The sequence below is a fragment of the Prionailurus bengalensis genome, chromosome D3 (genome assembly GCF_016509475.1).
Source record: "Prionailurus bengalensis isolate Pbe53 chromosome D3, Fcat_Pben_1.1_paternal_pri, whole genome shotgun sequence".
Classification (NCBI taxonomy): Eukaryota; Metazoa; Chordata; class Mammalia; order Carnivora; family Felidae; genus Prionailurus; species Prionailurus bengalensis.
The window spans coordinates 1,389,426-1,405,234 of NC_057356.1; the positions used below are offsets into that span (position 1 = coordinate 1,389,426).

At 57.0% G+C, this 15,809-nt stretch overlaps 1 pseudogene; it reads right to left on the reverse strand.

Annotated features, from left to right (window-relative positions):
• Window positions 1-10,870: 10,870 nt before the first annotated feature.
• LOC122469975 lies at window positions 10,871-12,253 on the reverse strand (annotated as a pseudogene).
• Between the last annotated feature and the right edge of the window lie 3,556 nt (window positions 12,254-15,809).

The following is a 15,809-nucleotide window of genomic DNA, read 5'->3' on the forward strand; positions in this document are numbered from 1 at the left end:
CCGGCCCCAGCCGCGCTTCTCCGAAAGGCAAGGTGCCACGTACCGCAGCTCCAGGAGCACAGCCAGGCTGAGCCTGTTTCCAACGGGTGGATCTGTCCACCGCGCAAACAGGTGGCTGGCGTCCAGGCCTGAGGCTGGCTCAGACCTACACACCTAGTCCGGTCAGGGATGAGTGGGGCCAGGGAACGGGGCGCCACCGTGTCCGACGCTCCTGTCGTGACGCGGCTGCCCTCCTGAAGTCCTAGCGTGGGTGGCACTTCTGTAGGAGGCGCACGTGGCTTCCCGTCGACACGGCAGCAGTCACTCACACCCTCTGTTCTTTTCCCTAACACAGTAACTGAAGAACCGCTAAGAGCTCGCTGCCCTGCTGGGCAGCGGTCTGTGCAACGGAGAGGCTCTGTGACTATGGCCCAACGTCTCCCCGGCCCTGTGACAGCAGCACGTGAGGAAGCTTTTCTCACTAAGGAGCAGGAAGGTAATACCACCGGGGCAGGGAGTATCCATCAGACTAGTTTTCCCCGTAGCATCTACATTAGATTTCACTGTCCATCCAAGCAGCCGTTCAGTGAATGTTAGTAGCACGTACCGTGTACCAGGCCCTGGGCTAGCTGGGTACGGTCCGTGATCAGAATGTGGCCCCACAGAGAGTCATGGAAATAGACCGAATAGTCAGAACTGGTTTCAGGTGACAGGGTGACAGCAACACAATTCCAGGGGCGCCTGGGTGGTCAGTCGGGTAAGCGCCTGCCTTTGGCTCAGGTCATGATCTCACGGTTCGTGGCTTCGAGCCCCGCCTCGGGCTCCGTGCTGACAGCTAGGAGTCTGGACCCTGCTTCGGATTCTGTGTCTTCCTCTCTCTCTGTCCCTCCCCTGCTCATACTCTCTCTCTCAAAAATAAATAAACATTAAAGAAAAAAAAAAGAAACAGAACTCCAAATGCCGGAGGTCAAGGGATTTGTTGGTCAAGGCCCACGAGGACGGGTGCTGAGCTGGCTGTTCTCTGGGCGCCCCTCATGTTCCACTCGTCATCCTTCCTGCCCTGATCTGTCCAGGGAGGCCGGTCCCAAGTCTGCCTGAACGCAGTTCCTCACCTTCTGGATGGCTCAGCCAGCTGAGGGAGTCTGAGGAGACTGGAGGACAGGAGGAGAAGGAAGTTGGGGCATTTCTCCTGCCTCTGTCCTGCTGGCCTGTGGCTCTGGCAGAGGCTGCGCTTCTCGAAGGTCACAGATCTGCCTGCCGCCGCTCTCCCGGGGCTACACCGCTCCCTGGCCGCCAGAAACCTTGCTCTTCCCCTGTCACGCAGACAGGACCAGGATAAAGACTCCCGGCTCTCACGAGGCCCAGGGCTGCTCTGGCAGTACGCGGGTCCCCTTCACTTGCCTGCACCCGTGACAACTCTGGACTCTTCGGTTATCCGTGTCGGGTTGCCATCCGGTCCCTCCCGGATCCCACCTGAGTCAGGTGTGCCATCACGCTACGGGAGGCAGAGAGGCGTGAGCTTCGGGAGCAGCAGATACCAGACAACCGAACATCCTCCCGTCCCCTCACTCCCGGCTCCAGCTCCGTTCTCTCCCATGATGGGGCAGTCTCTCCGGGTGGTGGGAAACATGGGGGTCCACAGACCCTGAGCCTCATGCCATCGGGCCACGGCCACTACAGAAATACACGCCGTGTGTGTTCCCCCTTGGAAAATATCAAGGAAGTGCTCCGACTGCTTTGGTCCATCTTGAACCCCAACAGGTATGGGGTAGGTGCTTCTTGGGGGTCACTGAATGCTCGTCAATGTTAACGTGTGAGTCAGACTGACACTATCGCTTCCCTGATGTCCTCTCACCGTTCTGGAGAATGAGCCAGAGACTGCTGACCCTCTGGCTCCAATTCTTTCTTCATTAAACCCAAGAGCAATGTACCAAGCAGGCGGAATCACTTAAATGAGTAACTGGAAACACACCTGGGTGTCGAGTTTCTAGATCGTCACCCCAGATCTGGGCCCAGGTGTCTGGCTGTGTCTGGGCCCTTTCAGGGACCGCCACTCCACGAACAGGCTCAGGTGTCTGGCTGCACAAATAATGATGCTTGTTCAGGAAAATGAGACGAATGCCTGAATGCTGGGAACACGTGACTGCATTCCCGGGGCTGTATCTTTGGGACGATCCTGTCTTTATCTGACATTCAGGTGGACAAATGTTCCTAGAACTGAAAGGCAAGTGAGAGGCGACTGTGCAGGAAAATCACTCACAGGGACAGAAGCTTGGTCCTCCCGCACAGTCGGGACTGACGTACGTGTGCAGCTCTGAGGACTGCGCGTTCACAAATGGCTCAGCCGGACGACACTGCTCGGCAAGATGGGCCGCGCGACCCAGTCCTTTCAGACAGTGACTTGCCCACAGGCGGTCTGAGTCAGGTGCGCACAGACTAGTGGCGTGTGGCTGGCAGGATCCCCGTGGGTTGGGGACGGAGCATCCCGCCTGCCCCACGGCGAGAGTCACCCGCTGGGACCAGAGACCGCGAGAGGGAAAGGCTGTCTGAGGGAACAGCGTGTTGGATTTACACGGCAGAGGAAGGACGGTTGACACACGGGTCCCAGGAAGTGCATCGCGTGACTGTCACATGACAAATAACAAGAGCGATGACTGTTGAAGAGAGCGAAGCAGCGCTGGCGCCATTTAAGATGTCATCAGGCATCCCGCGGGCTCGTCAGCCTGCTGTGGCGCAAACGTTTCAAGAGGCGATTTCCATCTCCCTTCCAGCGGGAGCTGCTGTCTTTTGGTTTGCGGACTGAGATTTGTATCAGCCAATGACTCACCGATCTCACGGACCCAAACTCTAGCTTGTCTGAAGGCACCGGTCTGATCTCTTCCTAACATCGTGGGCGAGCACCTGCACGCGGCTGGCGTCGTGGTCTCAGGTCCGCCTTCTTCATCTCGGATTGTCTAGTGATACGCGGAGAGGGCCCTCGGGGCTTGGAAACATCCCCTGGTCCATCCTGTGGGCTGGAGCAATTAAGCCCCCGGGTTTAGAGGAACACTTTCTTCCAGAATGAAGACTACAATCCCCAGCCTCCCTCGCAGGAAGGTTGTGTCACAAGACAGTTTCCACCAATGACATGAGGAAGGAAGTGACTCGCGGTGCCTCTGTTTATGCCCCTGAAGCCCGCCCTTCCTTCCTCTGCCCTCCCCCGACGGTCATGGGTGAGCGTGAGCCATCTCGGGTCACGAGGAGCGGGAGGCTCTGCCAGGGCTGGGACAGCAGAGCTTGGGGACGGGCTGTGCTGGTCCAATTTCCAGACACATAACTACGAGCAGACTCAGAGAATGGAAGTCCCCCGCCCCCCACATCCAGGGTGTGCTCGGCACTGGGCAGTGGCAGCAGAGGGGGGCCAGGTGAGGCCCGTGGCCAACCCTCATCTCCAGTCCTCCGACCATTCTGTGCACACCCGACCCGTCACAGAAACCGCCTCCTGCCTGATCAGCAAAGTCACCATGTGAGATAGTGACTGGTGGCCGGGGTCACATGAGGTCGCGTCACCTTGGGCGAGGAGCACCCGGCCCCACTGTGACACCCTCGCTCCTGGACCCGAGGCTCAACTTTCCCGCCCCGAACAGGGGAAGGCAATCTCTGGGCTGGGGAAGAGAAATCTGAAAGAAAGAGGAGACGAGAGGAGGGTCTGAGAGGCCCTCCCCCAGCACCCTCCCCCACACCAGCTCTGAAAGGCAGAACGGCAGACACCCCCCTTCACCCCAAAATCCGAGGCCCGAACACAGGGGACTTGGGTTGGCTTCCCACCTGGGATTCTGGGAGCAGTGGCTTCAGGGGACCGCGCACAGCCAGAGCGAAGGCAGGGGAGAAGAGCTGGCAGATGGGGCTTCAGGGTAGAGAGGACCCAGGAGAGGCCCTCTGGGTTTGCACATCCCAATAAGCAGGGAGGAGGCAGTGTGGCACCCTGAGTCCCACAGAAGGGATGGGGCACCAGGGACACGTGCTGGGTCAGGGGACGTGAGGTCAGGCACACTGACCATGAGGACCAGACCCCGACTGGGGACGTGCGTGGTCAGCAGACGTTGGCACAGGACGTGACGACTGAGGGTCCCACCCTGACCCCATGTCAACCTGCCGCCTAGAGGCACCTGAGAGAGGACAGGGAAAGCCCTGTGTTGTCTAGAAGAGGAATCTCACACCCTGACGGACGCCATTCACCCGGAACTGAATCTGTCTTTTTCTGCCATTAGGCAGAGTGAAGGCTCTGGAGGAAAACTATAGTTCTAAAGGAATCAAGTTATTTCACACACCTGAGTTGACTGCCTGGCATTCTGCGTCTACACTTACGAGCACACTTCTTTGGGGAAAATAGTTACTTCCAGCCTCACAAACATCAAATTTGCACTAAGGCCCAGGAGGATCAGCATCGATTTTTCTTCTTAACCAGGAAGCAGGGTTTGCCCAGGGCCGAGGAGGCTGGTGTGGGCGTGACCCCATCTGGAGTCTGGAGGGTGGGTTTAGAGGAACGTTCAGTGACGTCAGGGTGGGCAGAAGAGCTGCTCCGCCAAGGACTGGGAGTAGCAGGGCGGGGATGGGAGGCGCAGGACAGATGGAGGGAAGAGGACGGAGAGAAACGGAGGACAGACAGCCGGGCTGGCGGACACAGCACTGGGTTGGGGAAATCCCGGGGGCGGGGCTGACCCTTTCCCCAGCACCGCCCCCCCCCTGCCCCCCCCGGCCCTGTTGTGGGAGCAGCCGCCTCCCCCCCCCCCCCCCGGGGGGGATAGAAGTTGGCACAGAACTTCCTCATCAGACGCCGGCTCCTTCAGTCGTTCACGGGAGTGTCACCAGTCATGTGCTGAGATCTGGCAGTGTCTGCTCAGGGCTGATGAGTGGTGACCGGAGCTGACAAGGTCCCTCCCGCCTGGGAATCAGACCACATGCAACAAAACACGTAACAAAGCGATGATTTCAGACAGCGGAAGAGGCTACGACGGAAATGAAGGCCGTGAGTAAAGGGGAGAGTAACGCGGGAGGCCACCTTCAGAGCGTCCGAGAAGTGCCCCGTGAGGGGACTTCGGGTGCCAAGACGGAAAGGAGGAGCATCAGAAGGAACATTCCAGGCAGAAGGAAGGCAGACGCGACGTTCCGCCAGACGCGAAAGAGACCAACCAGAAGAACCTGAGCGCGCGCGCGCGGCATGGATGGTGGGAGAGGCAGGCTCGGCCCCACCGGGTCGGGCGCAGAGGGCAGTGGGCCAGGTCAGGCGCACCTCGTGGGTCCTGGCGCACAGTCTGGACGCCCTCCTCGCAGCAGGGGAAACAGCAGGCGCACACCCACGGTCATCCAGAAGCTGCTCCACCACCTACTGGCGCGTTCCCTATCCTGCTCGCTCGTCTTTCTCTGGAAAACGCCTTCCTCTCGGAGACCAGTCGCTCCTCTTGGGGCGCCCACATGCCTTACGGAGTATTTCAAGCTCCGGGGGAGACCCGGGGGTTCGCAGGAAGTTCCCGGGATACCTGTCCAGCCCGATGGAGGAACGCCAACCAGATGGCAGCTCGGAAGGGGACACGGGCTTGCGGGGCCCTGCGGGAGCCTGTGAGGAGCTGCAGGGCTCCACCTGGTCATCCGAGCCCCCGTCCCCACGGCCCAGGTCTGTGCCCACCAGGCAGCGTCCAGGCCTGAACACTGACGCCGTGGGGCTTCTGACTGGGACAAAGGGTGCCACTTTTCTGAACTCGAGGGTTACTGGTTACCGAGTGTGGGCCATCAGGGAAATGCTGAGAGGACCCCGGGGGTGGCCGGGCCTGCCGTCAGCATCAGTAACCCTTCTTCAAGGGTTCTGAATAAGGGTTCTTCAAGGGTTCTTCCGCAGGCGTATCGATCTGGGGACGTCGCGGTACAGAATGCCAACCACCTCTCCCAGTGTGCGGGCCACTCTCCCTTCCTCTTCAGTGTGCACGGGCCATGGGATCAATGTCCATACAACGAGCTAGGAGGACAAGCACTGTGCCCTTAAAGAGAAGGGGCACTTCTGGACTCCGCTTAGGCTGTGCAATGCTGGGCTTAGTGTGCAATGTTCCCACACTAGCAACGAGAGAAGGCCAGGTCACCTACAAAGTCGTGGCTTTGAGCCCAACAGAGAGCAGAGGATGCAGGGAGAGCAGCTGACCTGACACAAAGGAGGAAGGTGCTTCCCAGGACACATGGGGACGGACCACTGACTGGTCCGGGTCACAGTGAGAGCAACGCAGGGCTTTCACAGCGCAGGTAAGAACATTTCTTCTAGACTGTTCCATGGATTTCTAAAGCTTAGTGTGGGCTGGCTGGCCTGTGAGCATAGAGTTCGAGAGGCCACAGCCACGTGGTGAGTGTGCCACTGCCTGTCGCTGCCCCACGGACCCTGCTGTGAACCCAAGAGAAAGGTCAGGAGACTGGAGGACGCCGCCCTCTGTGGTGCTGGCCCGAGAGAGGGCTACACTTGCCACTGTGGGAAAGGAATGAAGCCCTTCCAGGCCCTTCTCCCCAGCTCAACCCATGTAGCAAAACCCTCACACTTCGCGGGGAGCCCAGCCAAACCTGCCACCTGCATGACATACGTGGAGAGAGACCCTTTGTGGCCAAGGGCAGGGGTCAGAGAAGCAGAGAAACACCCTCCTGGGGAAGAGCTGTAAAATCACCCTGGGCCCCGACCACAAGAGATACCTTCTGCCGGCAGACGGCAGGAGACCCCCCACGCAAGACACATCAAAATGACAAGGCAGTGTGGGGCGCCCAGGTGGCTCAGCCAGCTGAGCATCTGACTTCAGCTCAGGTCATGATCGTGCAGTTCGTGAGTTCGAGCCCCGCGTTGGGCTCTGTGCTGACAAACAGCTCAGAGCCTGGAGCCTGCTTCCGACTCTGTGTCTCCCTCTCTCTGCCCCTTCCCAGCTCATGCTCTGTCTCTGTCTCTCAAAAATGAATAAATGTTAAAAAAATTTTTTTTTTCCGTGACGCAGCAGCGTGTGGCTGGCACTGAGGGGCCAGGATCACCGGGAAAGCCTCGGTGGAGACCTAGTGACACAGAGCCTACCTGATCCTGACACTACCCAGGACAGCAGAGAAGCCCCATCCCCCATCGAGAGGTCAGCCGGCACTGAGTACAAGTCACAGCAGAGGACCCGGGAGAGGGGCCAGTGTGCAAAGAGACCCTGCCTGAGGCACAGGCTCACAGGTATGGCCTAACGCTGAGGCTGGAGCACGGACACTGAGAGAAATCCCCAGCACCTTCATCCCCACCAGAGGCACAAGGTAGCACTAGAAGAACCTGACGGCTGTGGCACACTGACGGGAACCACGAAACAGCAACATCCAGTTCAGCTCAACTCCTGCTAGATTCATTCGCCCCTCCCGCCCCCCACCCCCCAGCCGCCAAGAGAGGCCCTCGCTAAACAAGAGGCGTGCACATTTCCAGGTGTGAATATTATTCTGTTTCCGTTGCCCATTCCCATGGCCAACCTTCAACTAAAAAGTACAAGACACAAGAAAAGACCAGGGGGAAAGCCCACGGTCAAGAGACAGAGCAATCGATACAACCAGACTCGATGTGACCCAGATGTTGGAAAGCTGTCAGTGAATTTAGAACAACTCTGATCATCACATTAAAGCTTCTAGCCGAAAATATGGAGAATACGAAGGAACAAATTTCTAGCGAGACGGAGACTATAATGCTCATGTGGGAGAAAATGCATCATAGTAACACACGTGAGCATCCTTTTCAGACTTGGCTCTGAACTCGGCTCACAGCCAAGAACACGGCAGGTCGCTATGAACCGGCCAGTAACCAACCATTCAGCTCAAAAAGGGAAACCGAGGAACTGAACACATCTTTGACCCAGGCTGGCGTTCAGCAAACCGTGAACTAGAGTAAAAGCTTTCCTGCCGTTTGGCTTGTACCGTGCTACAGAACACCGAGGGCCGAGGACTTCTGAATTATGAACGGAGCAGACAGAAAACATGGCACAGAGAAGAAGCACAGACTTTAGGCCCCCATCTCTCGTACGAATACTGGCTCTGCCCCTTCCAGCCACGGGAGTTGGACACGTGATTTCAACCTTCTGACCTCATTTCCTTCATCTGCAAAACAGACACAACCACAGTACTTGTCTCGGCGGGATGTTGCGTGGATTAAGGTCGCAAGCGGACACGGTGTTTGGCACACAATAGATGCCTGAGATACGGGGACTGTGATTGTTCAGCAGGGACTGCCCCGTCTGTCTCCCTCTGTTTCGGTTCTAATGTCAGTCACCTTAGATGTTTACAAATAGCCAGGAGCCAGCAGAGAAATCCTGCGGAGGAGCAACATCTCCTGAGGGAAAAAAAGAAATCTGCAAAGCGGAAGAGTCAGACAATTGTACAAATGACCACAGAGATAGCTAACGTTTCAGGCTCAGTGCTGACTCCATATGTATACACCTCGTCCCTCGTCCTCTGTATGACACGCCCTCTTTAAACCTCCAAGTTCACAGACGAGGAGACGGAGCTAAGAGAGACGGAGTGACGTCACCCAGGCCACACCGCGGGGGCAGCACTGGCCCCCCACTGGCCGGCTGACTCCAGACTCTGCACAGCTCTCTGCGAAGCCACGGCCCCTCCCAGGGACAGGAGCACAAGGTCATCTCGGAGCAGAGCCCAGGGAGGTGCAGGGGGAAGGACACAGAGCACGTGGCGGGGCCGAAACGTGTGAAGACGTTCCAGCAATGGGCTAGAAGAGAGGACGACAGAGGAGAAGCGGCCGCTGGTGCTGACAGTGATAAACAACACCTGAGTGGGGACCCGTCTGTGTGTGTCACCCTCCTCTGAGAGAAAGAATTCCTGGATAAGACAAACGTAAAACGTCAGGATTAAAAGTGCATGTGAGGAGAGGCAGCCTCCAACATTTCTCAGGAAACCTGCTTCATGAGCCGACCCTGTCGAGAGGTCCTGGGGTTCCACCCACACCCCGTGGATGAGTGCCTGTCGCTGTCTGATCCTCTCAAATGCCGTAGTTTACATGCAGTGACTACTCTCGGGCCGATTCCGTGTCCGATGGGCCTGGTACAGGGAGCCCCGAGCAAGCCTGCCAGAATACGGGGGGCAGAGCTGAACTGGTTTCGTTTCTCAACATTTCCACACTCGACGTGCTCGGCAGGAATCCCTCGCTGAGGAAAGCGGCCTCCAACCCTGTGTGGCGTCCCCGAGGACACATCCAGGGCCCTGCGTCCCCACAGCGCACTGAGTGCTCAGAGCTGAGCTGGGCTCGGGATGTGAGCGTGTTATTCTGATGGGCAGTGACCGGGCATCAGGCATGATAATCAGACCTGCCAGGGGACCGTCTCTGCAGCTGGCGTCCTGCCGCTCGTGCTGGGTGGGGTCAAACGTTAATGCACTTGAATAAACACTGGACAAAGCCATTCATCCTTCACGAGTGCTGAGGGCAGAGCACGGACAGTCACCCGGAGATGGAGACGTGCATGGACTCATGACTGTAAGGGCAGAGAATCTTCAGACCCTCCAGCAGACCAAGTTGTGCCGGGAATCTCCCGACCACCTCACAGAGACCCCACCCCAGGGTGCTCCCTCCAGCGTCTCACACCCAGCCCCCCACCCCACCTGTCCTGTTGCAGACTGTGTTGGCGTAGACACTGGGCCATCCCAGCCAGTACTGTGGGGGGCCCTCCTGGGAGTTCCCAGCAAGGAGCCCTGGAGAGGCAGGTGCAGGTGGAGGAGGCAGAGAGCGGAGTGAGGCCAAGTAGGGGGCGGACTATGCTCCCAAGTTAGGCCATTGACACCATCTCCACCACTGGGCCGTCTACACTGGTCTCTCCAGAGAGGTGCCGGGAACCCCTGCGAACATGAGCAAGTCTGCACCTGGGGAAGCGGGGTTTACTCCGAGAATGTTCCCGTATTCATCATCTTTCTGTGGACACTTTCGCAGGCCTCCCAGGCTGCTGAGACAGAGAGGTTGCCCAGGAGCACTGACTGCCGAGAGCACCTGGCACAGGTGAGAAAGGGGCTCCTCGGGCAGGTGACCAGTGGCCCTGATCTGGGAGGAGGAGAGACACCTGAGAGAGAAACAGCCATAGCGACGGTGGCCTTCCCCCATCCCGGCTCACGTGCGGTGTGTTCGGACTTGGGGAATGCTACACGCTTGGCTTTATCTGTCCCAAGAGCCCAGCGAGGGACTCGGCGTGTACGTCACTGCCCAGGTGGCTCTGACTTAGGAAATCTTTTGGCCTCAAGTTGCTGCTTCCTCCATCTCCTGAAGACTGTGAATATCTGGTGGTCAAACCCTTGGGTCAAGGAGAAACCAACTCCAAAGCTGTCGCGAGAACCAACGAAGGGAAGAGGTGGTGTCCCACAGCAAAGCGGGGAGGAAATGAATGACAGACGCCCAACTGCAGATGTGCAGTCACAGTCAATGTGCCGCTGCTGTTTCACTGTGGATGGACCTTGAGCACAGGTCCCCAAGGAGGGACGCACCTGCCCCCAGGCGTCCCCAGTGACAGCTCCTTAGAATGCAGCTCTGACTCTGGTCATACTTGGCCAGGGTGTGGCCTGCACTGTTGTACATGTGACACAGAATGCAACTCCCCACACTGGGAGATCCCCATGTTAAATCACAGATGAATCAAGACATCGCCGTGCCCGCAGGTGTCCTGGGGATAAGGAGGAATCAAAGATCAAACCTTCCGCGTCAGGTGGAGAAAGTAATTTTGACACGTCACCGCATGCTGTTAGGAGGACTCATTAAAGCTGAATCAGAATCCAAAGGTCACTGCCAGGAGGACTACAGAACACCTCCTGGAGAAGGGGGCGTGCACAGGGTGACCCCGCCCCCGGAGCTGTAGCTGACCAGCTGAGTGGGAGGGGATCCGGGTCCAGGGAGGAGATGACAGCCTTACCTGGGAGCTCCTCCCTGTGGTGACACTCCAGCCACTTTTTCTTGTCCAAATTGTGACAGCTGTGAAGTTTTATGAGAGCATTAAGATGTTCACTGCAGTCATATAAAATGTGTTTGCCTGGTTTCCCCTTTCTGGGGTCAACAAGATTCTGGCATTCGGTGTAGTTGCCTTCTCCCAACACAGAAGCAGTTGCCTCTTGGAACAGACTTTTGTTCTCTGGAGCTGAGCTGCCACTGCCACATAGTATTTGGGGTCCAGCACCTACAGTCCTGCCTCAGGGCCTCATTCATCCCTGCCTAGAGAAGCCTAGATTTCGCTGTTTGTCCTCTAGCTGCCCTTCCCCCCACCACCCAGCTGTCCCCTGTCTTCATGACTCGGGACAAGAGGCCCTTCACCTGGGTGGCAATAATGCCCCAGGGGGCGGGAGCCAAAGCCTCTGTCTACGTTATCGGGGTTGAGGTTTCATGCGACATCACTTGAAGTTTTCTGTTTCGCCCCACATCGGCTTCGGAAGCCGCCTGCTGGGCCTCCACAGGGCAGGGAAGCAACAGCACTTGGACCTCTGGGAGTTTCTGCATCATGGTCTGATTGCATGTACAAGAGATCTATCCAGAGTAGCTTTGCTCCGTGTTTTTTCTTCACATTCAAAACATATGCCCAGTGTTCTTGCCTTCATATGTTTTCAGACAGCAGTGGCAACGTCTGAATGCAGATCAGGAAGTCTGTTTTCCAAGGAGTTTGGCAAAGAACCAACAGCTGACATAGCCCAGACGGATTCTCAGAAAGCACACTCATGGCTGCTTCATTGTCCCCTCCAGGCCCATAAGGCTTTTAAGTCATTTGACCTCATTTCCTGTGCTCTGTAAGATTCTGCTTCTCACTAAACTGATTCCACAACTTCTGCCAATGGACTTCCTTTGTGTTGCTGCCAGAATTCATCAACTCGAGTTAAATCGCAAGACTTCTTGTTTTTTCTCCCTGGTCTAGCACCGGCTGGAAAAGTTTCCGCTCCTAAAGATTCTTCCAGATTAACTCTGTTTATGCGGAAATCCAGTCCATCATGCACCAGGGCTGGTGTAAAGGAGCTGTCAAATCTGTGTCCCCATCAAGAGGGCGGAGCAAGGCCTTGGGAGGCTGAACAGGCCGGCTCCAGTTGTGTCCCTGCAAGGACACCGTTCCATGGATGTCTCACACACAGCCCGAGTTCCTCATCTAGATTCCCTGAGACCTTTTCTGCTGCCGTTCCCCTCCACACCCCTTGTAGGAGCAGGACCCAGTGTGACAAAAAAGTAGAAGAGGCTGTCAGCAATAGCATCCATAACAGTTTCCATTTCTGTGTCTGCAATAATTGTGACTGTTAATTACACGATAGAAACATCTCCTTCTTTTGATTACACAATGCAAGTAAGAAAATTGAGATATGCATCAGAAACGCTGGTTACTTGTGTCACAGCACAAGCTGCTACTTCTGCATGGGCAGCGCCTTCCAGTGTACTTATTGAGGCAGCAGAAATAAAATATAAATAATATGACTCACTGAATTGACTTCAAACATCTAGATTACTGTTTTATCATAAAGGCTACAACTCAGGAAGAGACAGATGAGACAGCTGCACAGGGCAAGGGAAGCGGACAGGGCCCGGGGCTTCCCCGCCTGATCCCGGCACACCACACTCCCCAGATCTCCACGTGTTCATCAACTCAGAAGCTCCCACCCACCTCTACCTCTTTCCTCCCACACAGAATTGTTCATCTCCCTGAAGCTGCACTCCCACACCGCCCCTCCCCTGCGGCCCGCCTGCTCTCCTGGATCCCCGTCAGCACTGAAACACGCAACCACGCGCCAGGCCTTTGCACACTGAACACCTGCTTCTCCGCCACACTCACCCCCGAACCGCGGGCTACGGCTTGTTCCCACACACTCAGAATCTTCCAGGGACACAGGAGCCGCAGGACCATGTTCTCATGGATCATCTGAGTGCTTTTCCCTCCCCCTGGCTCCTGTCACTCTGGGGTCACCCCCACCCCACCCAGGTGGGCTGCGTTCGGGGGCTCAAGGGGCATCACCAGCGGTGGAGCCCGTCCACGTGCCCATCCCCTCCCAACAGACCCCACGTGTTTAGGAGCACACCGCATGGGACCCAGATAGAGGGAACTTTCTCCGTCCTTCATCCGAAATCAAACTATAACTGGCATCGCGTATCCCTCTCTACGAAACTACCTGGGATGACGTGGGTGTGTCCCTATCCCGTCCCTCTGCAGTATCGGCTGCATGTTCGGATGTGCACCTGACCTGCCCATGGGGGGTGGCCCCCGTGGAGAAGAGGTCTCTGTGATGAGAACTGTCGCGCCCCACCTGGGGTCTCCTCGTGGCCCGCGGCATCTGGCTGGTGGGTGTGTGGGACCCTCGGGTCGGTGGGAGAGGAGGTGGGGCCAGGGGCTCGCGGTCCTGTCCTTCCAGCACGCGCCTAGGGAGATGTGGACCCGGCCCCACAGGGACGTGCAGCAGGGGCTTCCCTGAGCGTGTTGTGGGGGCCGCCACCTCCTGGTCTCCTGGGACAGTGGAGAGGGAGCCTGGGGAGGGCGAGCCTCAGAGGACGACGCGGGTTTGAACCACGGAGCTCCTGTACGCTTACCCATGGGAGCACATGTGCCAAACAGTCATTTGTAAAAACAAGTGTCATAAACAGAATGAAAGATATAACACAGGGCTGTTGATGTGTGTTTAAAATATATGCCCACAAAACAGCAAGGGACATTTTGCAAGAATAGTTTCAAATAAAAAGATAAGCATAAAACACACTTCAGGGATTTCCTAAGAATAAAATCTTAGGAGTCTCAAATTCAATAAAAATAAAAAGGATACTATTAAACTCAGCTTTACGATTTCCTAAGGGCAAGAGGGAATGAGCAGTGAAGAGTGGAATAGGGGCTGGGGGGATGTGCCTGCAGGCAGCTGCTGCGCATGTGCTGAGACAGCAGTGTGATTCCCCCGCCCCTTTCCCTGAGGTCAAGCGAAGGAGATGCCAGGACAGAAACTGGGAGACCCTCTGAGGTGGTCCTCACATCACAGGTGCCATCCCCAGGGAAGGACTGTGGGCCCCACCCTCCGGCCTGGCCCCGCCTCCTGACCCAACTCCTCCCACGATGCATGGCCCAACTCTCTGCTCCAGCCCAGCCAACGGGCCTGCCCCCACCCTTCTCCTCTATTACCACCCCCCCTCCATTATGTAGTCAGGAAACTCTCCTCACCCCCGCCCACCAACCAGGCCTGCCCTCTGACCCGACTCCACCCACCAGCATGACCCCACCTTGCTGTCTGGCCCTGGCCTCTGATCCACCGGCCCTTCTCTGGCATGACCTCCCTACAGCAGTCCCTATAAGCTGCCCCGCCCCTTCCAACCTAACTCCGCCCACGGCAAGGCTCCACCCACCGACAGAGCACAGCCCCTCCTATCTGGCGCCACCCTCTGACCCGACCCAATCCTTATCCAGCCGAGACTCTCTACTCCAGCAACACCCCCGAGCCTGGCCCCACCCACCTCGCAGGCTCTACTCCCTGTCTGGCCCCACCTTCCTACCCTACTGCACACTCTGGTTTGCCCCAAGGCTTTGCCCTACCCCCAACTCTCTTCCTCCTGCCTGCCCTGCCCTCAGCCTGGCCTGGCTGACCCACCTGACCCCACCCCTCTGGCTCAGCCCCGCCCCCGGATGCTCCGCCCCTTGGTCACTCACAGGGTGAACAGGGGAACCCAACTCCTGCCAGTTGCCCATCAGAGAGTTTTTAAATGGAATCCTTGTGGGATGAAATGATTGATACAAAGGGAATTAACCTATTCACGGGTAAGCACAAACATCTGGGGATAATTCACTTGGAGACTTTCTGTCCATGCACGAAAACATAAGGCAAACTAAAGTGTGTACACGGGCGAGACCACGGAAATTTCAGACACTCTGAAATTCACCGCGCATGCAGATGACTGTTGTTCAGGATGAGCGCCGCCTGGGTTGTCTTCGCAGGTCTGCGGGGCCGGTGAGACACGTCAACGTGCATTTCACCACGACGGGGACATTCAGGGGCCATTCTCACCAAGACACGTGCCCAGGGACGAAGGGGCCAGCAGGCACAGCCAACTTCTCAGAGCTGCACAAGGAACGCGTATCGACGGCACCGCAGAGGAGAGCAGGCGAGGCAGGGGGTCCGAGAAGCAGCCCGCCCACAGTTCCACCATCGGAGACCCCTCACCCATAGCAATCAACGCCGCATCTCTTAATTTCACTTTGTCTTAGAAAAAGGCACACATTCGGAAACTGCAACGGGACAGAGGGTCAGCACGGCCCTCGCTCAAGGAGGACACGCAAATTCGTGACGCGTTCCATATGCTTACGTCACGGAGACGAAAAGCCCAGAGGAGGGCATACGCTCAAGAAGCCCGGAACAACGCCGTCTGGTGACAGCCGTGCCCACGCTTCCCACGGTGAGCGCCAGGTAGTGCGCAGAACTGCTGAATCACTACGTCGTCGCACACTTCGCTAACACAACACTGTGTCAATTCTGCTTCGGTCAAAAAAGAGCACATACGTAGCGCGTGGAATATATACACCCCTCCTCACACCTAAATGCAACCGTGTTATAAAGCACATTTCACCACCTGCCTGTCACTCCACACACAGCAGAGACCCCGGGTGTAAATAACACATCTGCACGACCAGCTAGTCTCTGCAGGGCCTGCCATCCAGCGCTGTCCCAGAGTGCGCTGCACGCTCCCGCTTTTGGTCCTGGAGGACCCCAATGTTTTGATATCACACGCTGAGATGTGTGAGTGACCCCAGGGCACACGCTCGCCCTTCAGCATGGCCCCGGCAGTGGATGTGCACTGTGCACAGGGACACCTATGGCCTTGTCTC